At 41.4% G+C, this 25533-nt stretch overlaps 1 protein-coding gene across 2 annotated transcripts in view; it reads left to right on the top strand.

Annotated features, from left to right (window-relative positions):
* Nucleotides 1–15968: 15968 nt before the first annotated feature.
* The window catches only part of LINGO2 (leucine rich repeat and Ig domain containing 2), a 554730-nt gene continuing 545165 nt past the window's right edge, over nt 15969–25533 (top strand). For both annotated transcript variants that reach the window (XM_087741651.1, XM_087741648.1), the window contains exon 1: nt 15969–16313. The gene's annotated coding sequence lies outside the window, so the exon portion shown is untranslated. The remainder of the gene's footprint in view (nt 16314–25533) is intronic.

Genomic DNA, 25533 nt, shown 5'->3' with positions numbered 1-25533 from the left:
TAGCATTTTGAGGAATAGAGGGGGAGAGTGGCTGATGACCTGTGTCAGAATCTGCTGTGTGGAAGGAATCTTTCATGACAAAAAAGCGTGGATATTTACTGAATATTAATTTGCTCTGTGCCTAACCAGCTAAGCAAAGCTAACTGGGACTTTTTATTGTTTCTTTGATCAAAAAAAGTGAAGATTAATTATGCCTTTTCCTGAAATGTTCCTCATTCTATTTTCCATGTGACCTATTCACCATACAAATTTGGGGTTGAATATTTCAACATTTGAATATTACATGAAGGATAATGACTAGGGGTTTTAGGTTGTTTATGCTGAGAGTTGGATTTACACAGTAGTTTTTCAATCCTTCCCTCATGTAGGATCTGTCACTCAGGCAAGGAAGGTTTCTATTCATGCCTTACAGTCCTGTTTGCCAAATTGCATAGTATCTATGGGTTGGCAGGTGGCTGTTTTCTAGGCACATGCTTATCCCATGCCTGCACCCATTTTCTGTAGAATTAATGATCTGGGGTTTTTTTAAGACTTAAGTAGCTCTTTCCAAGTGCTTTACACTACTGCAGAGATGTCCAGGAAAAATCCCTCCACATCTGCCTTGAACTGATGCAAAGCACACTGTTTGTACCAGTTTAAGTGTGAACCTCAATTTTCCTCTCTCAACATATCTGAGAAAACCTTTCATATGTAAACTGGTGCCTCAGGGACCTTCTTCTGTGCAGCACCCCAGCAGAATGAGTATTCAGTACAAAATTTCATGAAAGTCAGCCTTCAAGAACAGAAATATTTGCTCTCAAATTTAGCGTAAATTTCACAGTGGCTTTAAAGCCTTTCAATCCTTTGCAGGCCTCACTAGTTAAGAAATACATGACAGCAAGACCTAAGCAAGTCAGCACAAATTAAATAACAAAACAGCGAATTATTTGTAAAAAAGAGTTACTGCCTAGAGCTTCTTTATCTGACTGTCTGGAGCCTCCCTGTATGAACTGCTACTGCTTTTTGTTGCAATATACTACAGTCCTGCTTATCTGAGAGGATTTGGTGAAGAACGGGTTGTACACCTTAAAGGTATATAAACCCTGTAACTCTCCTATAGCTATAGGAATAAACTGCTCCTGCTCTGCCGCAGCTAAATTGAATTCCTGTTATTTCCATGACCATAGGATGGCAGAAAATATCTCTCTTTGAAACAAAATCAGTCCGCATTTTATAAAGGCCAGGTTTGATAGCTTTCCTCCAGCAAAACTCCTGACAAAGTTTAATGAACATTTAGCCTGAAGACTATGGACTGTAAGCCGTCAATCAGTTTCTTCTAATGATTCTAGTTTTGTAAGAATAAATTAATGGCTGTGTAAGAATCTGAATGGAAGCTGTAAAATATCAATTTATCTGCTTCATTTCTCAAAGAGTTATGCCATGATTCAAAACAATTCCAGCTTAAGAAAATCCAAGTTTCTGCCAGGAAATATGGATACAGTTTTACGTGTCTCTTAAAGGAATTGTGTGGTGAAAAACTGTGACACCTCAATTCTGTATTATTTTACTTTTTGTGTGCGGTTGTCTGCAAGTGGTCATTTATTTAAAAGAAAAGGAAGACACTTTACACTGCCACGGCCTCAGTAGTCTTCCCTGTTTACTGACAGTTTGGTTTTGGATAGTTAAGGAAAAAGGTTGCAGTTCTGCTGCTTTGCCTTTCCTCTACCTTTTCTTTTTTAGTAAGAGACAAGGAGGCTAAATCTAACCTAGTGTTCATGAAACACTCATACAGCCCAATGGGAACTACATACCTCCAGAAAAGCATCTGTGGCACAATAATAACTGGGATTGTCTTCTAACATGCAGCATGCCTCCTTCCTGAGTGATCCTTAAGCTAGAGTTGTCAGTCAGAATATTTCAGCCCCTGTGGGAAAACCTGATTTCCCACCACTAATGCAGTGCTATCCAGCAACCCTGAAAATTTCCATTCACTAAACAGCAGCAAAGCTCCATTATTTTTCTCTTTGTTCTTATTATAAAAATGTAGCTCACATATGGCGTGGGAGGGAAATGCTACAGAGTGCATTTAGAGGACATATATTGTTGAATTAGAATTGCCACTAAAAGTACATTTTAAAAGTCACTGAAAACAGAGTAAACCTCCATCAACTAAAGCATTAGATACTGATCTGGTCTGATTCAGACACAAGCATTGTAATAGTCACAAGTGCAGATAAAATATTCTTTGTTTATCTTAAATTTTTGTCTCTGTAACCACAATTATCCAGGTGTTTTTTCTGATCTTCTGTATTAGCACCAGCATCTGGTGTCTACTCTTGACTACCAAGATTTTTCACGTGCTACAAGCAAGCTGTGGATCTAAGGTTTGTCAGCTCCATCTTCCTATGTGGGCTGCCATTTGGCACACATAACTGAGCAGGTATCAACTTTACTTTCAATGAGACATTGTTTTAGTTCTTGTACTTGCTACACAGTCATGAAGTCACAACTGGACAGCTACTGTTGAAAAGACCAGCATCTGAACTCTTTTTTTCTTTCTTTCTTTTTTTTTTTTTTTTAAATTTGATGCAAAAGGTTAGGAAATATTTTCAAAAATTCATTTGTATGTAAAATGAACTGGTAATACTTTGTAGGATACTCCATAGGGTTGTTATTTCTGTGGATGAGAAATTCATAGGTTATCCCTCTGAGCAGCAAAGTAGAATAATAAAAATACACTGCTAAAAATGCAAAGTCCTTTAAATACCCAAACATACCAGCTGTATGTCTAGACACTCTGTTCCGAAGATTTTAAATACAAAACAAAGCTTTCCTTGGCTAAGGGGTTGTCCTTGAATATGAAACAGACATGGTTTTGCTTTTGACATTGACCTGCTGTACCTGAAAAATATGTTGTATTCAACACAAAGAATTGTTTGACTTCAGTCAGAGATGACAGATGGAAAATTTCTCTTTGCACATTTTTATTTCATGTACTGCTCTTTGATTTTTTTTTAGGCTCTCTTGCTAATGCTTGGAGTGATGGAAGTCTTCGCTTTATATGAGCAAATGCCTAACCTATCTGTTTTTCTCTCTTCTCCTCATGCAGTTTCCAAGGAATGACAGGCATCTTGCAAGTCTCTGTGTGAAGGCCAAACAATTCTCGGTCCCCTAAAGCTCATTCCTCCCCCGCATGGTGTATTGCTCCCAGTTATTCTGAAGATTGAATCCAGACAATAGAAAAGCCCACCCTGCCCTATTGAGTGCTGCTTGAAGTGATGCCTTAGCTGTAGCCATTCACTCTCAAAATCAACTGGAGAGTCAGAAACTATCTCCAGTGATGGGCCTTTTGCTCCTCTGAAAGGCAAGCATCATATGTTCAGAGAGGCGGTATGGCAAAAGTATGGTGTATTCCTCTTTCTGGGCATGCTCCCACACTTGTTCATGTCATGACCAACTTGTGAGGCTGAGTCCCTCTCCAAAGTGCCTGTTGCAACTACTGAGCTCAGGGAACAAAGGAGGGAAGAAAAATGTGTGATCACACAGCAGTCCTGTAAAAGGCAGAGTCTAACACTGGTGAGATGAACTGACTAAGCAAAACAAGCCACAGCAGGTGAAAACCAGCATATGGGTTGGGCCTGAGAACATTCTGGTGCTGCTTCCAAAGGTGTCTGTTATGCACTTGTTAATTTTAAAAGACCCCTGAAAGCCTTAGAGCTGTTAAATGAGCAGTCTTAAAATATTTTAACTCCCTTTGGAAAATGGAGAAAAAGCAGCACCTGATCACCTGATAGGTGCTCAGAGCAAGAACAGGCTGAGGAAGAAAGAGTGGCTTCCCTTCGCTTTCCAGACCACTTTGCTCCAATCAGTACAAAGGAGTGGGAAACTGGAGAATGTCAGGCTTCAACAGCATAACTGTGGTTAAGATCATATGGTTAAGCCACTGCAAGAAATGTCAGTTTAGAATGGAAGAGAGCTGCTGCCTCACAGAAGTGATTGACAACGTCTCAGATGCCTTTATCTGTGTTCTCACCTAGGTTGAGGACTATTCACTGGAGAAAATGGAGAAATTGAGGCATCTAGGTGGATGACTGAGCTTTGAGAAAGGGCATGCCTCAAATATTAAATATATGTGTGCCTCTCTTGATCCCAGCCTTCTTGCTGTAAAGACAGGAACTCAAAAGGACAATGGTCTGCAAAACCTGGTATTCTCATACAATTCCCATAGGAATTCCTGGATTATGGTTACTCACAAAACATAAAATACTTGTTGGGGCATCAGGTGGAACATATTCCTGGATCCCAAAATGACACTTTGCCCTGTAAATCTCCCAGCAATGACTCTTTCTGGGTGAAGGATCTGACCTGGCTTATTTTGGTTTTGTTTTTTTTTTCTATTCTTCCACAATATCCAGGGCTGGAGCCACCACTGCTGGAGAGGAGACTGATTGGGGACAAGTACACACTAGAGCCTATGGCAGTCCCAGTCTGCGCAGGGTGTCTGGGTGAGAGCTGAAGGAGCTGTGCAGCGTGCCTGTAGGGCTTGGTCTTGGCAGACTAGGATTACCTGGGGACGGTTTCTGTTAAATAATCTGGAGTAGAGGACGCCTGAAAAGGTAAGCTGCTGCTCAAAATCTGGCCTGCAAAGAAATATCTTGTTAAATGGATGGTAAGAAGAGAGCGCACGTGCTATGCCATGGGTATAACGGATGGAGGAAACAGGTGTGATGCTGCCCATGTTGGTTCTGCTCCAGCTTAAAACAGAAACTAGCTCAGGGTTCATTCCGGTGCATAAGAATAACACGTCTTGGCAGATTTTCAGCTACCTGCATTGTGTTTGCTGCCTTTAAATCCCTTTTTTACAGTATTTGAAATGACTGAAATCTTTTCTTCATGGACAAATAACAAAATTTATTGCAAAAGCCCCTGTTTTCCTTAAGCAGTCGCACATTAAATTAAAGAGTTCATAAATCTTTCTTAGGTTCATATCTATAATGTATGGAAGGAGAGATGCCTTAGCTCTTAACAGTTAAGATGTAATTATAATAAATGTATATGGCAAGGTAGAGAAGAAAATTTTATGATACTTTTCTTTTTGCACGTTTCCCCAGTTAGTCATCCATGTATGCAACCCTACTTCTTGCCTACTCGGCCATTTGCCCCAAAATTACTCTCAATTTCCAGACCCCCCAGTAGTATCCAACAGCTACTGTTTTGAATACTACACTCTTAGAATAGATTTGTCTTTTAATCCCCTAGGTCCAAGGAACTACATTAACCCCTGTGTTGGTCCTCTAACAAACAGTTGTGGTTTAAAGTCTGACATTCGGGAGGTCAGAAACTGGAGTTTCACTTCTTTGAGGAAAAGGAAAGCTTAATTTCTTTCTGGGAACTATGTTACTTACTGCAAGCTGTGGAAGAGCCCATACTATCCTTCCTCACATTATGGCATATTAATGTCTAGAAAATAAATTTTAGATCATCTTTTTTAAATACTTTACACACATTAGTTTTTTTTCTCTGAGCCCTGCTCAGTGGGGTTTATGCTGAGAGCACTGTTTCAAGGCAGAATACAAGACAGATCTAAAACTTGGAGGAAGGTTTGGGAAGACTTTTTTTTTCTGCTGTATGTGGCCTGAGAAGAATGTTTGTTGGTTGTGATGAGGATCAACTTTCTGTCAGTATTTGATAGAGGCAACTTTAGTAAGGGTAGTTAGCACTTGAGTATCTTACAACCATGAAACTGTGACTTTTAAAAAAAATATAGTTATTTGGGCAAGGAAAGCTGTGATGTTTCGGGGGTTGAGAGCAGATGGGTGTGTTTCTCTGCTCACTAACTACCCAGATAATCTCAGATCACAGAACAGAACTGGGGCTTGCTTCTCACAGGCTGGATTCCCCCAAAACCTCACGGGCCGCTGGCCCTCATAACCCACTGTATGGGTTTGCCTCCCTCACTGCTCCCTCTGGACCCCTCAAAATGCACTGATTGCTTGCAGTGCTCTGCTGTTCTGCCTTGCACCCATGCTTTGCTGACAAGAGGAAAGGTACCATATAGACATGAAATGAAGGTGCCAGATTACATGATAAAAGCTTGTCTGTCCATCCCTGAAAGAGTGCAGGGAGATATTCGCAGGAGTGGAAGCCCAAATAATACCCTGCCCTGGCTGCTCCTAAGCTCCTCACAGGAGCCATTAGCCCACCACAGACCCATCTGCACAAGCACAGGGTCAGGGGTCCCATGTGCTGGTGATGCTAGTGACTGGAGCAGTGCGGTCATGCGAGTGAGTGTGTGATCCCTAGCAAGGTTCAAGGCGGACAAGCCAAGTGAGTTGGCGAGGTGGCCTGGGAGTGAGGGGGTGAGTGGGTCCCCATGGGCCAGCTATGGGGGTGAGAGTGTCTGCGTGCCCCTAGGGGCAAGAGTGCAGTGGGGTTGGCTGTGGGACCAGAGGAGTCCTGGTCAGCTCTGGGTGTGCGTGTGTGCATGTGCACAACAGTCTGCAACAGCCGCTGGAGTGGGGCTGTGGTCTTGGGGGTCCATGTGTCCAGGTGCCAGCAACTGGAGAGACTGCGATCCAGGGGCAGCTACTAGGCAGACTGAGAGTCTGAGCCCAGCTGCTGGGCATATCCACCTTGTATGTATATATATGTATATATATTTGTGTAAATATATACATATATACATATATATTTTCCCTAGTGAACATCCACCCCACTCAGCCAGAGACGGGAGCAGGACAGGGAATGTCTGTCTGTGATCTGTGTGGCTGGTCATGTATATATATGCTGTATATGTGCACTCTGTGTGCGTGTGCCTACTGTGAATACATCTTTGGCCATGCTGCTGGTTGGACCTGTGGACATGGAGCTGCAGCAGCCTCATCTCCTTTGGGCTGTCAAATCTGGCATGATAAATTTTCCTCTAACAGATGGCACTGTTGTAGAATCCATATCCATATCTACCTCTACCTTGTTGGCAGTGTTATCACTCATGACCAGTGATGTTTTAATAAAGAAACCTGTGTGCACTCTAGGCTATGGCATATAATAGGATACACAGTGCGTATGCATCCTTGCACGTGTCATTTAACTCTGCAGTAACAGTTAACAATGTTGAATGTTTCAAGCTTTAAATATTCCACTTGATTTGATTTTTAAATGGTAAGTCTATCTTGAAGGACTAGTCCTTAGTACCTAGTAAAAACATTGAAGGACAGCAAATCAGTAATTTCTCCTGAAAATACTACATACAGTAAGACAGAGAGAAAGAACAAAAGAACATGTATAACCATTTGACTCATATGCCTTCATGAATTTCACATGGCTACAACACCTCCATGAACAAAGAAGTTACCTGAATCTAGCTCCAACGTCTTTTCTTTTTCTTGATTACTCTATTTTCCCAATAAATCCAGAGTGATGAACAAGCTTGTCAACATACGTGAAAGATAGTTATTTGCTAAAGAACTTCTAAAGTAATGTTGATTTAGAAAATGTTGTACATAGCTGCAAGGTTCAACAGAAATTGCTTTGACAATTATTGTAAGAAACTCTTGCTATGTCTTACCGTATCCATTACGCCCTTAAAATATGGCCATTTGAAGTGTTCTTTCAAGTGTCTTTGTGTATTTGCATGGGTATAGAGATATTAAAGAACAGTTGAGTACACCAAATAGTTTATTCTCACATGTTCGTAAGTGATTTCTCTGACACAAAGTCAGAGAGTAGCTTTTACGTATCACTTAAGAAATTCTGTGCAAGACAGAACATTACTTAGGTGTGGGATTTCAATGGTAATCACCGCTACATGGGTCATCACCATTCCAGTTCCTCTCAGGCAGCAAAACTGAAAATATGGAATACTTTTTCTCCTCTGCCTTTGAGGAGTTCCAGGAAGAATATGAACTAGCTTGTATTTAGCCTTTTCAGGAAAAAAAGGAGGTTTTGCCTTATTCAGATTTTTAGTAGAAAGAGACAGGTATTTGAGCACAGCTTCATGAGCTTGTAACCACATGTATTTCAACTACAGAAGCTGCATCTGGGAGACACCAAAGTAATTAGCTGATGAAGGTCAGTTTTTGTAGGTGCAGATCTCGTGACAGTTTAGGCAACCTTGATTTTTGAGTCTAGCCTATTCACTTCAAAAGTTACTAAGAGGTGAGCTGAGGAGGAGAGAAGGGGGATTCACACAGACCACATCTCTCTCTTTTCTGCAATTCCCAGCTGAACCGGAAGACTTCTGGTATCCCTTGGGAAGGGATTGGAGGGGAACACTAAGCCCTTCCACTGAATTAATTTTTGGTCTGTGTGTGTGACTCCTCTTCAGTTGTCTGTGCCAACCATCACCTGTGTCTCCAAGTCAAGGATGCTTTGATAAATTCCTAAATTTTGAGCAAGATATCCTTCTTCAGGTAAGGGTAATTCTACTCAACTCATTCATGAATTACATGATATTCTCTTTCAAATCTGGGCCATGAACCCAAATATCCACATATTTAAATACTGTACAAACTCTAGTTCAATTGAAAGTAGATTTAAGTATACAGCAACAGCATTCCTTTTCTTTATCAACATCAGTTTATTTTTGAAATGTTCAAAATTTTTTTCATTATAAATTCTTTGCAAGGTAGGTACACCTTACAGAAACAAATCAAATTACTGAAGGAGATCTTTTGAGGTACGAATTTGCTTTGTGTCTTTGCTTAGTGCACTGCAAAACACACTTGAGTGCCCAGTTGATATAATCCAAGCAGCTTCTCTGCTGGTGGTGCCAAGGTTGAAACCACACATGGAGAGACTACCTAGTACAAACCCCCTGCAAAGAAGACACAATGTGGTCCAGCAGCTAGCTCTTGCCTCACACACAGTGGGTGCCTAAAACATTCAATCATCACAGGTCCTGGAACATACAGGATTGCAACAAGTCAGACCCCAGTCCTTCCTTTTTAACAGCACCAAATAAAATAGAAAAATGAAAACGAAAATCACAGGGTGCAGTTTTTAGGGCATCTGTAATAATTTTTTAATAGCTAGATTTGTAGATAAATGTATGCAATGTTGATATCCTTTCTGTGAATAACAACACTACTAATCAGTTCATGAAAGTAGTTAGTTAATTATTTATATGTCCTTGAGTTACAAATTTATTTATGGAAATTAACATAATCTTAAATATTAAGCAAAATATTTTTTGCTAAGAGAACAACATATTTTTGTTTCTTCTGTCTTGCTGACTCCCTGCCAACTTCAACTTTTGTTTAATGTCTACAACCATTGTATTACTTTGGTGGTGCAACCACTGATGACTGATGAAAACTTTCTCATGCAAAAGAAACTGAATCAGTAAACTCAGGTAAATGAATTGACAAATTTGAAATAGCAGAATAGACATTTTTCTAGACCTATTTGTACATATTTATAGAGGAAAGTTCAGATTCCATTACATTAAATGTGAAACCATATTCCTCCCAGGTGACTAGTCTCCTACTAGATTAGTTCCATTTTGTTCAGTTAATGTTGAGGATTTGTCTCTCCATATAAAATACAGCATTCAAATATTTTCATTTTCTGACAGAAATGGATTTAAAATTGTACCTTAAGTATTACTCTAATGTACTTTGAAACTTACAAAAGTTTGCAAGTGCCTGCACCTGTTGCAATTTCAGAAATTTGCGTCCAAAAAAGCTGCATGATATAGTGTGAATAATGTCTGAACAGATGGATTTTCAGCTCCATAGCAATAGCTGGAAATCTGAGGCAGAGTAGGGCAGGGATATATTATTGTTTTCCCTTTATCAGCCTTAGTAACACCATCTGGCTTTCAATTACGGAACTGCAACAAAGCCTATTTTCTCTTTATCACCATCTGGTACCCCACAGTCAAATGACAGAGTCACACGACAAATTTAACTGAAGGTTTTAAGAAATTCATCCATGCAACTTGTAAGGTAAACAGAAGCTTAAGGGCTGCATATGCAGTACTAAAATAAGCAGTCTAAGGATACAGGCACTGGAACTTCATCAGCTGCACCTTCAGGGAAGAGAAACTGGGAACCAGCCTGGTTTTGGCCTGGCTCAACCAACAACCTCCCAGATGATTTCTGGGACCACACAGCATTTGGATGTGGCCACCCTTGTTTGGAGGCTGTGAAAGTTTGATAGTAGGACTGTGGCCAGATGATTTTAATTGCCATCTAGGCCACAGAATGGTCCCCAGGACTATTTAAGATTGGCGATAGTGATGTCATTGTTCCTACCCAGCCAAAATGTGAGAAGACACCAGACTGAGACTTTGTTTACAAAGTGACACAAGCCTTTGGCTTTCTGCTGTCTGCAGTTGCTGTACATGGGATTATTATGTAATGCACTGATGTTTTTGGAGTATTTCCATCTCTGTGTGAATCTTGATGACGACACAAATCGTTCTGGGTTAGAGAAACTGTTCTGAATGCATGACACTTTTGTTAAAATTAAGTTCCAAAAATAGTGAATAACCGCCAAAAAATGGATGCTTAGTTGAACGTAAGTTAGTTTCAGGTATCACTGAAAATAAATTGCATTTATTCATTACAGCATTTGTAAAATCTTGTTATAAGCCCTTGATTCTACCATATGATAAACTTAGACTCAGGTATTTATCAGCTGCCATCATATTTGAGAATTTCACGTAGTCACAAGGCACATTGTGTTAGTTTATGTTCACAACATACTTTCTTGCATGTAGCTCATATTCTTCAAACTGCATATGTGTACTGTAATTAAAAGTACTGATAGGCTAACTAACAACTATATCAAGGTTTAAAAAGAAGCCAATAGAAGATGTTGAATAAAGATTGCAAGTAATGGTACACGCTACTGGCCTTAAGCTGCCTACCTAAATTGCCCTCTCTCCAACTAATGAAAAATGATGCCGCAGATTTTTTTATTCCTTGTCTGTCAATAAAATTATTGCTCTTCCTGCTCTAGGTGTATGACAAGTACTAGAACTTTGATAAAATTAGCCCTAAATAACGTTTTATGATTTAGAGCAGCTTTTGAACAGTAACGATAGCTATATCCTGTTCCTTAGAAGAGTATGAATGTTCTGTAGCTGGCCTTAGAAATCACTGAGAGAAAATGCCAATTTTGAAAATGCAGGTTGGGTTCACCTGTGAGATACTCCTTTTTTATGCTGGTACATTACACTGTCTTAATGCTATTGACATCATACTTTTCACAGAAATTGAAGTAAAGCAACAGTGAATAAGATCCAGAAAACATTATTTTAAGAAAATGACAAGCTGGCTTTCTTTCAGCCAGATTTCATATGATTGTGATTTAAGAATAGTTCAGTGCTTTTCTCAAAGTCTCTCTCCCACCAACATTCGTGTAATCCTCAAATAAAATGGAAGTGCATAATGCCCCTCTATGTCCATCATCTATAATTCAAGCAGGTGAACAGGGATACATCATAACTTTACTTTTTTGATTTGAGAGGTTACATTTCCTACGGCTCTGCTTCTGGGAAAATAAAGAGAAGGTAGGTAATTAAGCACAGAAGACAATGTATCATTTCTGTACAGACAGAGATGCATGTAAACCTGGCATTTCTGACTTTGAAAAAAGAAACAAAATGCTCATCTTCCAGCTTTCGGGAACTGGATGTTTAGTAAATGAGCAGTAGTTTTATTTTGCTAGCCTTCCTACTGTTATTTAGGAGGAACTGCCTCTCCTCCAGAATTATTTGCTGTCCTCTAAAAAATGAAAATAAAATTTCTGATTTGTAGTTTCTAAACACATGATTCATGCTTGCTGAATATTGTTTAATACATCGGGGACACCTCAAAGGTGATTAAAAGTATAATTTGAGTTCTCTTTCAAGGTTAGGAATATGACAAAAGTAATCTTAATTTTTCAAAACATTAGTTTTCACAATAAATTGTACATGATTATATGAGCATTTTCAAAAAAATGTATTTTCAAAATGTTTAAAATTTGAAGTTTTGAGTTCTTTTAGCATTAAAAGTACTTTTTGGAAACTTTAAGCCATATGCTGATAAGCATATGTGGGTGCTAAACCATTTTTTTCTTATTTTTCTTTTTGTTTGTAGAGGCACACTTAATGATAAGGTCCAAATTATGATTCAGCCTATGATTTCATTCTACCTAGGTGCCAAATAATATTCTAAAAACTGGGGCAAAGAAAACATCAGAACACCATGGTGAGCCCAACTCTTCAGAGATTCATAAGCCTAAGCATTTTTATAAATCTGAAAATACTTATTGTAGATACGCAAAACAATAGGAAAAGCACTTTAAAAAGTTCAAATTCTTGCTACAGAAACCTCAGACTGCTAAAAAGGTGACTGGAGGAAATGTTTAGAGGACAACCAAATATCGCAGAAGTATTTTTGATACATTTAATATTTCTTGCTAAATGATCAGTGATTCAAAGGTTATTTAATTTCATTTGTTTTGAAGAAGCACTGTAATCTTTTCTTACGATACAGTTGAAGGTAAATGCATAATCATTCTTGTTTCTATAGGAACTACATTTTCAGAGTTAATTGCAAAGAAAGTATAGTTGTGATCTTCTTTTTCCTTCCTTTACCAGAACTTAGAGCAAAAAAGAAGTACAACACCCTTTCAAACGCCCTTTCCAATTAAAGAACTAATGGGCTCTTTTAAATATGCTTTTAGACTGCATTATGCACATAATTCCCCAGAGCAAAAAAAGTCTCATCAGCTTCGATTTTTATATGGAGACCTGACTGAACGGCCAGCAGCATGGAAACATTTGGCTTCTTGCTGTGCATTGTTTTGCCAGCTCTTCTAAAAGTGAAATACCTGCAACTGAAAGGAAATGGCAAGCTTTTCAAGCTGCAGTAAGGTTTGGTATCTTACTGCATAACCTTCCTTTGTGATTCACAAAATACGTACAATGCATTGAACTGGTCATCACAACTGAAATTTGACTGATGAGATGCAGGAGAGTACTTAAGGTTTTCTACTGCTTGATCATTTGATGAAGTTCCCTTTGGTGATCCACATTCCTTGAGTTTCAGTCTCTAAATTAATGCAAATTTTAAGAGACATTTATTTTTCAAATTTCACTTGTAGCATCTCCTTACTTCAAAAACAAACCCGACGGGTACAGTGATAGCCTTAGTATTTTCCTGTTTCTATTTTTAGTCTGCAGTAATTCAGTCTTTATATAGCTCTGCTGCTTTATCTTCCACTTAGAGAACACTCACGAGGTGGCAGTATCCAGGAGAGACTCCCATTTATCTTGTTGTCAGTACACTTCTTGGAGTAGATGGAGTACTTTATCTTGCTGTTTATAAACCTTCAGAAAAATTACACTTAACTGGCAAATTTTAGATACTCCTATATGCAGTATAAAATTTCCACTGGGTATGAAAACATCAGTGTAATTTCCTCAGAACAGCGATCTCTTTGTTTTACTAGCGCTCAACAGAAACCACAGCAATGTTTTCTGATTTTTTTTTTTAACTAACTACAGCTCAACAGCTGGGTCCCAGTAGTAACTAACAGCTTTGGATACCCAATTTGATAACACTTGTGGGAACCTTGCACCATGTGGTCAGCACTTTCTAAAAACGGGTTCACTTGAAAAAGTCAGTGAGTCAATTGCTTCTGAATCTACACAACAGGTTCACAGTAGGGAATTTATGTTATGAAAACGGTTTTACCAGGTATCGTTTATTGCTGGTTCTTCTCCAGACTTTGCAGGAACTCTCAATCATTTTGTTACGGGTTACTCCTTCCTAATGTTTCTCTTCAATTCTAAGATATTCCATATAATGTAGTGTAAGTCATAGTTCTCCTGTGTGGATAAACTGTATGGCACGTGACTGGATTAGCAGTGCTTCCTTTTATTGATGAATGCATTACATGTATTACAGCACTGCCAGACACAGAGCCAAGGTCAAGATACTGCTCTTTAGCTTCATATTTATTAGTGGCTAAAGGTAGCTAGCTGCTCTTCTTTGGTATTAGCATCCTTATTCGGGTGGCTTATGCCAGAGGTGGAGACAAAAGAAAACAGGAAACCTTGATAGCACTGAAATGAATACAGAAGCTGATTACACAAGTTGAAGGGAAAAGCTTCGGCTGTAAAGAGAACAGTTTTCTTATCTCTGAAGTATGGCTACCAGGGCTACTGCTTGGGATGCTTGTTGGAAAAAAAACCAACAAAAAAAACCCCAACAAAAATATTGGCAGTAAAAGAACAAAGAACTATGTTTCATTCGTGTTACCTTCCTTTATTCTAAGTCTTCCATTGTCAACAAAACTTGTGCCTGGGTTTTGAAGAATGTGGTTATGTGGATTTTCATTTACATCCTCCCTGCTATGTTAACAAAAAAGCTATGCAAGCTGTGTATATGCATACGTTTGTACGTGCAAAAGTGAAGGGAGAGTGCTAAAAAACCGAGCACCTCAGAGTTATCAATTATTTCTAACTTTCACATCAGTGCTCCTACTGGTAAGAGAAACTCCTTAAATGTGCCAATTTTTCATCAGTTTTATAATATGTAGGTTTCTGAGGACTGCAGCCTCCAGCCAGGTTTCTATGGACAGGGATGTGATTTGATGATGGTAAAAAAATTAAAGAAATGAAAGATCACTCTTAGAATCATCTTAGGGAACTGGCATTGCTGCTCCTTAATTACTCAATATGAACATGACCCTGACACTCCACGTCCTCCATTAAAAAAATGTGTTACATGCAACTACTTCAAAGTGTGCAAAGGACAAAAAGTGGGGTACCGAGCTCCAGAAGCATGCAGCGCTAACTTCTGCAAATGCAGGGAGGAACTGGAGCATCAACAGCTCTTCCAGCAACAAGCACAAGCTAAGCAGGTGGTGAAGAAGCCGGAGATGTCCTCACGCCACGGAGACGGCCAACGTCCTCTCCGCAGCACGGCCTCGGGGAGAACTCGGCCGCGGTCACCTGCGGAACACAAGGCCGAGGGCGATGCTCGTTGCTTCGCAGCCGCCGCACGCGTCCTCTACGGCCGCCGAGCCGCGCCGGGCGCTAGCCCTCGCCCGCCGGGGCCTCCCGGAGAAGACGCCGCCCCGTCGTTCCGCCGGACTCTGCCCGCCCCTCTCCCACCGCTCCCTCCCCGAGGCCGCCCGGCGCTGCCCCGAGCAGTACCGTCGGGTGGGGAGCGGCACGGTCCCAGCGCCGGCCGTGGGGCTCCGCCGGCCGCGAACGCGCGCCCTCCCCGCCGCGCCGCGCTGGAAATGGCCGCACAGGCGCCCGGGTCTCCCCCTCCTCCGTACCCCCCCCCCCCCCGCTCGCTGGGGAGACACACCCCCAAACCGCGGCACCCCACGGAGGGTGGGGGGGGACTCCGACCCCCGCGGCGTGGCCCGGCGCCGCGGAGCCGCCCGGGTCTTCCCGGGAAGCGGCTGGGCGGGAGCAGGGGTGGAAGAGGGGGTCGACCGCGCCGCCGCCAGCACGGGGGAAGCGGGAGCGCCGCGACTCGCGGGGGTGCGGGGGCCTCACGGCGGGGGAGGGCTAACGGCCGGCGGCTGCCTGCCTGCCCACGGCGCGGCGCCGGGCGGGAAGCGGCCCCCGGGTCTGGGGTCGCCTCTCCGCAGCCCGCCAGCGACCGGGGTGGGGGCTCGGACGCCCGCCCCTCTGCGCACCCGCTCTGCGTCCCCCAGGCGCCGCCGCCTCGGCGGGACTCGCCGGTATGCGAGCCGCTGCGCGGAAGGAGCCGCTCCGCCTCTGACAGAGACGCCCCCCCCCCACCGCCCGCCCGCCCGCCCGCCCGCCCTCACCTCGAGCTGGCGCTGCCTCCCCGCGCTGCCGGCGCTGCCGCCTCGCCGGCCGCTCGCCTGCTTGCCCGCCACCGCGCCCCGCTGCCGTCCCCCTGGTGCCGGGCCCCGCCGAGGGGCAGGCGGCCAGCCCTCGTCCCCGCCGCCCGGCTGCGGCTGCCGCGCCCCTCGCCGCCCCCCGCCGCAGGGAAGGGACAGCGGCGACTGCCAGGCGGGAGGAGAGGAGCCGCCGGCGGCGGCTCGGGCGCTGCGGCTGGGTCTCCGGGGATGGACTGGGCTTCGCCCTCCGCCTCAGCCTGCCCGCGGAGAGGAGGGCGGTGACCGGCCACCTAGCCCGCCGGGGAGGAGAGGCATCCCCGCCTGTGCCGCGGGGCCGGCACGACCCTGCTCACGCCCGGTTAAATGTCACGGCTCCCCGGCTGCTGCCCGCCGCCGCCCCGCGCGTCGCTCACCTCGGGAGGGGGCTGTGAAGGTGGCGGCAGAGGCAGCCCCGGCTGCGGCGCGCCCCGCCGCCGCTCGCCGTGAGGGAGCGCCCAGGCAGCCGCCAGGTAAGCGACGGGGGAACCCCCCGGTGCCGTCGGGGGTGGCGGCCGCAGGGAGACCGCCCGTCAGGGCAGAGTAACTTTCGGGGGGTGTGTGTAGGGGGGGAGAGGAGACCGCAGTGCGGGGGCTGCGCCCCCTCTCCGCGCCGTGCGCCCCCCCGGGGAGTGGGCTGCGGGGGGAGAGGGGCGGCGGGACGGGGCGCAGCGGGGCCCCTCCGCCGCCCTTGTGGGCCGGCCTCGTCCCCGGCCCCCCCCGAGGGCTCTCGGATGAGCGGCGGACGGCTCTGCCCGCCCGGCGGCGGGGTGGAGGGGTCGGGGTGCCCCAGTCGCGGGTGTGGGGGGGCGCCGGCCCCAACATCACACGCACCCCCTGGGGAAGAGCTTCCCTCGCTGGGCTGGGAGCCGTGTGCGTGATGGGGGGCAGGAGTCCTGCGGGGGCTCCAAGCGACGTGGCACAAACACAATAGTCCTTTGTCGCCAGCGCAGAGATGCTTCCACACCTGTGTCCACTGCCATGGTGGATGTTATCACTGGTAGTACGTGTATCAGTAAAGTGGGGCTTTGGGGGGGGGGGGGGAAGATGTGGGGTGAAGACACTGTTTTACCTTCTGCAAAGAAAATTTTGAATACCCCCGGTTTAAAGGAGCAGCTCGAAGTACATACAGGTGCTGCTGAACATGCCTGGAAGAAAAATAAAGGCAAGAAAATCACCTGCTATTATACTGTTTCTCCAGTATTTTCAGTATAAATTACAAGGTTTTGCAAGTCCTGTCCCATAGTTGCTGGAGTAAACATCAAACGTTCTTAAGCATTTTTCCCGTCTAGCTTTCCTTGCCAAGCAGAGAACCGCAGTGCTTTCTCATTATATGCTGCTATTTCAAAATGCAGTTCTTTCAGAAGTAAGACCTTCCTATTTAAAAAGGAAAACGTCTGAACGTTTCAAAAATAAATCATATTTGAACTTGCATTGCTTGCCAAGTGCTGGATGGGGGAGGGAGGGAGCGAGCACACAGCTTTTTTGTGGCTTTGTCATGAAAATGAGCCATGCAGTCTTTATTTCAGTAAAAACTACAGCAGTAAGGGATGGAAGTGAAAATTAGTTTGTGTAATGTTCAGGAAGGTAAGCCATGACCTGTAAAGCATGCACCCAGTAGTTCTGAAGCCTCACCCTGCTTCCTACAGTGATGTATCTTGGATTGAGGGGTCTACAATGTAAAGTGTGTCTAAGAAGCTTTCACCTGGAACAGCTGTATATACCCTAAAATAATTATATAGCATTTTATTCATCATTCAGGAACAACAACAGCTGTTCCCACATGAAAAAAAAAAAATCAAATCCGATAGGAGGTGGAAGAAAAGGATATACTTTCCTGAGCTTCTACCTTCCAGGGAAAACTACACAATTAAAAGAGATGGTCAGTTTCCCTGCTGTATGTAATCAAAGCACCGGTAGTTCCATTAGGGGCTACACCCTTTCCGGGAAGTGCTTCCCTGTAAAGGTGAAGCTGCGGTGTGGTCTACTTTGCTACATAATGGACCACACAGGAGGGTGCACTAACATCGGTGTGCTCCTACTCCTACTACGTATGTGTAAATATCCCAGTCAAAATGTGATCTGTGATTTTTCCTTCAGATCAGCACTTAAAACGATTGACTCCTCAGCTACTGTGCCAGCTTCTTACTTTTCTTGCTTGAAATGTAGTGATTTTGACAGTAGCTAATCTGTGCGCAGCAGAACAGTGATATTATTCCTTTTAGGTAAACAGAAGATCCCTGAAAACTGTTTTTACTGCTTTGAATTCCCTCTTGAGAAAGTAGGAATAACACCTACGTAGACTGAACAAAATAAAGTGTGATCGGCTACATATGAACAGCGTGGTTTGGTAGCATAACAGATATCAGGGATTTTTTGTTATTGTTCTAGAATCCAGGCATTCTGTGAAAGGTCTCTAGGTGGAAATGTTATCCTGTGTAGTAGCAGCAAGAGGTGAAGGAATACAAAGTATTAGAGAAGCTTGTTAGTTTAGACAGCTGTCCACAAGTACCGTGATTAGTACTATGTTGGCATGCCACTGTGAACTAATACCATGGATTTGGATATCCTGCAGTTAAGAAAAAAGACCAAAGTAACTTGCTGTTTGTAGTTCTGAAGCTGTATCATTTTCCTCCAACACAGAAAGGTAAGGAGATCTGGAGATTGGCATATTAGTGACTCTGTGCTTAGTTTAAAAATGTGAGTCTATGTTAGTGGCTTTTTCATATCTTATATTAAGACCATTCGAATAACACGAACACAGGGTGGGTGTGGTTATCGGAAATGGTATCAATGAGGATTCTAGGAGGTGGTGGTTTTTATAATTCATGCCGGTATGATTGTTGCCTGGTTTTAGTTTTTGTTTTTTGTTTTTTTTTTTTGCTTGTGTACCTTTTGACTGTCTAAACCTCAGGGAATAAAGCAGGGAAAAAAGATTAAGGAGTTCTGAAGGCTTGGTATATGGTTGTCTGTCGGTTCATTGGCTCGTCCTTTGTGAGAAGGTAGATTTCCTTCTAGTTGTTGCTGATAGTTAAAAATCCAGATGAGGAACAAGCGGAGGGATAAGTGGATCAGTTTCAGTAAATGTATACGGTACTAAGTATGTGTATTGCTGCATTCTCCTTTTACCAAGGAGTTTGTTTGGCTACTGGTTCTATAACACATTATGTTAAATACATCCTAATTCTCTGTACTTCACTTTTTGTACAGATATTGAGGACATTTAAGAAAATTCTATTTCTAATTAGTCACTGATTGACATTCCTATGTCATTATAAGGCTGATTTGGCTAAGCTGTGCCTAATTATGAATCTTTACAAATTATTGCTCATTTCTAATTAGTACAGTGACTAGTTTAACTGTTTATTTTCCAGAATCTTTTCAGCTCATGTATTTTCAGCCAGGAACTTTTTTTCCCTAATTTGAAAGCATAAAACCAAGATTTTTTTTCTTTTATGGAAAGAGTGGCTTCTCTGTTCTCTTAGAAAAATATTAAAATAAATGAGATAACTCTGTAAAGAATGAAACTGAAGTATTTGAAATTTATAGGCATTGCTCCTCAAGACTTATGGTCATGCAGCATACCAATCGATGCTTTCTGTGCTGAGATATCAATATTATTCCCATGAGATATGCTGAGTAGAGCTCATATTTGAGTTGCTTGCCATCTCATAAGCCTTTGGATTCCTGGGGACAATTCCATTTGTAGATGGAGGAAACATAGAAGATGAACTGTCATCAGTGTTGTATAATGACATTTTGGTGACCCATTTTCTGTTGATAAAATGCAAATTTTGTGATTTTTTTTTTCCTCTTCCTTTCAGCAACTATCCTGTGAAGCAGTAGTTCATGAGATTACTTGTAATCATACTGATCAGAGTTGCTATTTGATTAAAGTCTAATCTCTCATTCCCTTTGAAACTTGAAGTAGATATCTGTATCAGCAGATTATAGGCAAATCTTGTTATATATTGATATGCTGTTTATGTTTTCAGCTTGGTGATGATTACGAAAGTCATAGTAGTTCAGTGTGGATACTCACTGAACATCTTTTCCGTGAGTTGGAATTAGTGAACAGTTTAAGCCATCTTCCAGAAACACTCCTAATTACACACAAATATAAATAAAGACACATTGAAATTAATATTTTATTTAAAGTGGAAATATTTTAAACTCCTTCTTACTGTTGAGTAGCCCTTTAGCTAATCTTTTTCTTATTCCGTTCATAACAGACAAGAAAGTCCCTTTGGTTTTAGGTTGCAAGAAAAAGCCAAATCATACCATACTTAGTGGATTTTAAATGACATTGTCAAAGTAGGGTGATTTTTAAGAAGTTTTTATTTCAGAAGACTAATTGTGTCTGAAGAAAAGGGGCATGTGACTTTTCATCTGATGGGTCAATTACATTTCCCAAAAAGAAAGAAATTTGAGAAAATTGAGTTTTAGTTACACAGATAAAGCAACGTAACTTATTTGCTGTCAATCTCAAAATTAATGTTGCAGTGCAAGAAAAAGAAAGTAAAATAGGAGCAAAAATTTGTCATCATTGGTAATAAAACTATGTAATGTATTTGAATGGAATGAATAGAATTAAATTCAGCAGAAAGATTTGTCTGTATAAAATCTGACTTTATTAGGGAGTTTGTTTGATTAACTGCAAAATGTATGTCCTTTGGTCAGAATAAAGAATAATAATTATTCTACAGTCCTATTGCTTTCTGTTTAGCTAGGATTTATACAACAGTAGCTTGTGGTCAATATTTTATTACTTTTAATAAATGTATGTTCTATTTTTATATTTTAAAATAAAAATTATATGTCTTCTTAAAGCCATTCTTCAGGTGGAGACAGTTTCTTTTAAATGGTAAAAAAATCACATGTATCCTGTAAAACTGTGAGTAAGAGATCTTAACTCTTAAATGTAATGATAATATACTTTTTACATTTGAAATTATACTTTTAAAAATTGCATTTGTTCTGATATTCATGTTTAATGCTTAAGAGCAACCAGTGGTCACCAGCTCAGATTATAGGAACTTAGTAGGAAAACCCCCCAAAAATCATTTTAAGTATACCCATCTTCAGTGTTGAAAACTTGTAAGAGCCATAGGGGTGGCATTTACTGAGGCAGGGCAAAGGCCATCCTTGAGCTCTATGAATGCAGAGCCCCATCTCTAGGAAAGAGTGGGATTTCACTGGAGTTCTTTCTCTGATAGTTTTGTTGTAACTGAGAGTGTGATACGAGGAATCACACCACTAGCGACACCAGACAGGCTGGCCTTAGAACTGAACAGCTACTTAGACTGTCATCTTCTGTCTTCTTCCAACTTTCTTTCACTTTATCTTGTTTCTGAGTAAACAGCACATTTTTTTCAGCAGCTGGTATTTATCCATTGATTACTGTGCTTCATAAACTGCATTTCAACTTGTGATTTGGTGAAGTCCTTGTGGAGCAGCAGTAGATACTGGCCATGAAGAGCTTCACAAGAGAGGATCTTTTGAGAAGCTCAGTTTGGCTTTTTCAGGATTTTTGTTTCCTGCAAAGCAAAAACGTTTATGTTCCTCTGTGAGAAGCTGTCAAGTAGACTTCCATTCATGGCACACGTGGACCTCAGCACTGAGATTTTCCCATGCTTGGCCTACACTCAGCACTTTATTAACGCTATACTGTTACTGCAACACAGTGTATTCCTCTTAGTTGCTAAGGATGTGTCATACTGATTAAACAGTCCAGAGTCCCAGAGTATTTTCCTAGGGCTTGAATTCTCCTGGAATGTCCAGCTAAAAGTACCTAGTCATAACATTCAAATTCACTTATGGTCAGGAAGCAAATTACAATGTTTCATCTTATTGTGAATACTATTTGCATGGTAGTGTTCTTTGTTGAACTCTCTGAGTTCACCCTGTTTTGGGTCCTGTTGCAACCTCTGCTTTCAGTTTGAATTTAGACATGAGTCATGGGTTGTGTTAGTGGCCCTCCCTGAATACAGCAAAAAAGTCAAGTTCTTCAGCTGTATCAATTAGTGAAGCTCTGTTAAAGTCCATGGGACTACATTAATTTGTCACAGTAGTGGATAATAAAGCCTGCTAGGTTTTGAGGGGTGGTAGTGGACTGTGTGTTTAAAACACTTTCTTCAGGAATGATGCTTAGTCTTTGTGGAGGTTTGCTGTTACCGCTGTCTGATGGGAAACACCAACAAAGACCAGTTAATTCCAGTGACTCCAGTTGCAGTTTATTAGAACAGTAGTTCACTCTGTTGATAGACCCAGGGAAATACAAATGTCTGCGAACCCATGATTATGTCAAGAACTAATTTATAGCCTGAGTTTTCTGCACTGAAGTCACATGGTACAGCTATGAAGAGAAATTATATGCATACAGTTCAGATCCTTGAAAGAGATAAGAACATTCAGACTTCTAAAATTATTTGAGGGGAAAAAAACTCTCAGCATTATCGAAGTCTTTAGTTAATTCCCACCCAAAGGTACGTTGAATGAATACCCATATCTTACAAATGCATAAGTATTTAAATGTATTACTAAGATCTGTAACCACTTTTCTGTCTTTCCTTATGGTGTAGTAAATTCTTTTTGCCACCAGGCAGGAGGTTGTCAGAAGGATTTGCATTCAGGCTGGGAGGTAGCAGTTGGGAATTCTGGTTGTCCAGGTGGACTGACTGGGTTATAAAGACTGCAGCTAACATCAGGAGAGAGACAAGGAGCAGAACAAGCTCCTTGGGAAGAAGAAATCCTGCTTCTTCTTAGGCCCTGGAGAAAAAAAGGAGCGAGAGATTTCAAGATTGTGAGACTTTGCCACTTGGTCATCTGCAGACCTTAGCTGGGGCATACTATAGCTGACAGCCTCAATAAAGAGCAGGTAGGCTTTGTGGCTGCTTGTGACAAAATCCCACATTTTGGAAGGGGAAAGGAATAGGGGGAAGGCTGAAGCAGGAATGATGGTGGTGTGTTTCTGTCAGTGTGTGTGGGAATGAGAGAGCCAGCCAAGCCTGTGGCCTCCCGGCATCAATGTGGCTGGCTGTTCTCAAAAGTAACCAGCTGCACTTAAGCTTAAAAATTGTGATGCAGTTTTCTAGGCATAGCAATAGTTGTCCTGAAAGGAGAGAGTATGTTGCTATTCCTGTCAAGGGTGTTAGAAATTGTCAGGAGATTCAGAAAACTAAAAACTCACCTTCAAGGGCCATGTTTGAGCACAAGACTTGCTTTAGAGGCTCCTCTGAATGCTTCCAGTGCCACATGTAGCTATCCAGACTAGGGCAACTATGTAGAAGAAAAGACAACATTTATAATTTTATTGAATAGAAATGATTACATTCACCAGTAGTATCAGGAATACCTTTTTGATTTGAATTCCATACAAAACTTAGTAATATATGTGGGGAGGAACCAATGAGAAATGAGTTGTGTTTGGATCAGTACACAAGATAGTCTGGAAGAATAAACAGAATTCTGCATTAGTGTATGGCTTTATAGTCCTTCTGAGTGTCTCTTTTTTTTTTTTTTTTTTTTTTTTTGTGGAATACTGAGCATGACCAACCAAATGTGGTGAGAAAATAGCTATCTCGTGCCAGCTTTTGACCGTTTCCCCACGTGAACTGGCATACCTTACAATGCAAAAGAAACACTTGGGCTATAGACAAACATATGAAGACAGAAGATGTTCATTTATTGCAGTTTGGGTAGTGGAAGCCTTAAAAGAGTGAGTGGACCAGTTTAATTTGACATAAAAGTTTCTGTGTGTTCCCAGTGTAAACAGACCCTAGTGCAAACAAGAATTCATTCCAATTGAGAATTGATTGAGTTTGCGAGACTAGGTTATAAAGTAGATAAGTAGATTCAGGAAAGCTTAAAAAACAAGAAATCCTTGGTTCTGTTGCCTCCATAGAGGATGAGGAGGAAGTAGTTACCTTGGAGTTACTACAAAGGTAGTGAAGAGAGATATCAAGATAAAAAGCAGTGGAACAATTGCAGAAATTATACTGCAGTAAATCATAAGGGTGCAATGGCTTGCTTCCAAGATTTCTGAAGGAAATACATAGCTGAACATCTGAGTGACTTCTGAATCCGTAATTTATTTTTAAATACTATGTCTGACCTGGAGGATAGCCAACTATTAGAAGAAGAATGATGTCAGGAATTAATAAGTCAAACCCCAAACAAGTAATGGAGAAAAATAAATAAAGTCAACATCCTAAAACATCTAGATGAACATATTAGGAGGATATAAGACTGCTGCTCACTTTAAGGAGACAAGTTTGCAGAACTGCTGGTGGAAACAACCCTGTCCAACCTCTATCTCACTGTCAGCATGACTTAAAGTGAGTCTACAATTGCGGTCTTACTATCAAACACTACTTTTACTGATAACGTATTCCTTCAGGCTGTCTATATGTTTTTATGAACAGCTTGATTAAAGGGACAAAGTTACATGCATGTTCTTTGGAAAAAAAAAAAAAAGTTGTAAATAATTTGACATTGTAGTTGTTTACAGCAAACACTTCTGTAAGATTTTTATTTTGCTCATGCCATATTCTGCAAATGGAAGTTGTGTTGAGTCATGAGGTTTTTCTTCTTCTTTTAGGGATAGAGTTTTCAGGACAGGAGACAATTGGGATTTTGGAAAAACTGGTTCTTGTGAAGAAGTACGTATAATTTCTACTTTGACATTGAAGTAACTAAGTACTGAGCAGTGTTATGCATTAGGGACTGCAAAATAAGTCATCAAATATCTCCTATTTAACAATTACAATGAAAAGACAAGTTAAAATGGTTTGTATATTAAAAGAAAAAAAAAGTGATCCAGGAGGATACAAAAATTTTACTTAGATCTGTTTCAGTAATTAGTTTGGACTTTCCCTATGTGAACAGTTCTCAGAGTTTTGAAAACAGACAAAGGTAAAAGAGAAAAAAATCCATGTGATGAGTAGATAATTAAAATCCTACACAAACATTGAGATTACCATGCTAAAGCTTTGACATGGAAAAGGTAGAGATATGATGAGGGTATTTCATATTACACATCCTAGGTTCTATGATTTTATTTTTTCCCATTAGACAAACAAAAAGTCATATGATGGGAAAAGAAATTTGAATTACAAAATATTTTAAAATTAATAATACATTATCCAAACAGTATTGAAGTAAGAATTTCAGGAGAGTTTCTCTCTTCCAAATCTATAGAGGTATTATTTCCAGGCAAACCTTTTTTAACTGCAATAGAAGAGCAAAACAAGAAAAAAAATAAAGGTGCATGCTCTGAATACCACAAAAAAATCTTTTGCATTACATCATGTTATACAATTTCTTGCCTCTGTTTGGGGGTGGGGTTAGCTGTTCCTCTGGGGCTTTAGCTGTTCTGCTGAAGCAATTTACATTGCTGTAAAGGAAGGGTACCAGACAGTAAGGACCATCAATTTAATTGTTGCTCTTTTGGTTACTACTGCACCACTAACCGGCTTGGCTTACATGGCTGTTTGACCAGCACATGGTACTCTTTGTAGTCATGCTTAAAAACAGTTGAGATGTTACTTTCCAGTGTGGGTTGACAGTAGCCTCCAAATACTTGCTTTATAATCATAGTTATACCTAGTTATAATCATGTCATATACTATACCAATACAGAATCTTCATATTAGATCAAAAAATAGCCCAATTTAAAATTTTTACTTCTGCTTA

Source organism: Nipponia nippon, unplaced genomic scaffold, assembly GCF_047370975.1.
Source record: "Nipponia nippon isolate SJK-2023a ecotype South Korea unplaced genomic scaffold, ASM4737097v1 scaffold_8, whole genome shotgun sequence".
In the NCBI taxonomy this organism is placed as follows: Eukaryota; Metazoa; Chordata; class Aves; order Pelecaniformes; family Threskiornithidae; genus Nipponia; species Nipponia nippon.
Note: the sequence above shows the minus strand (reverse complement) of the source record. Positions and strands in the feature narration are given on the sequence as shown.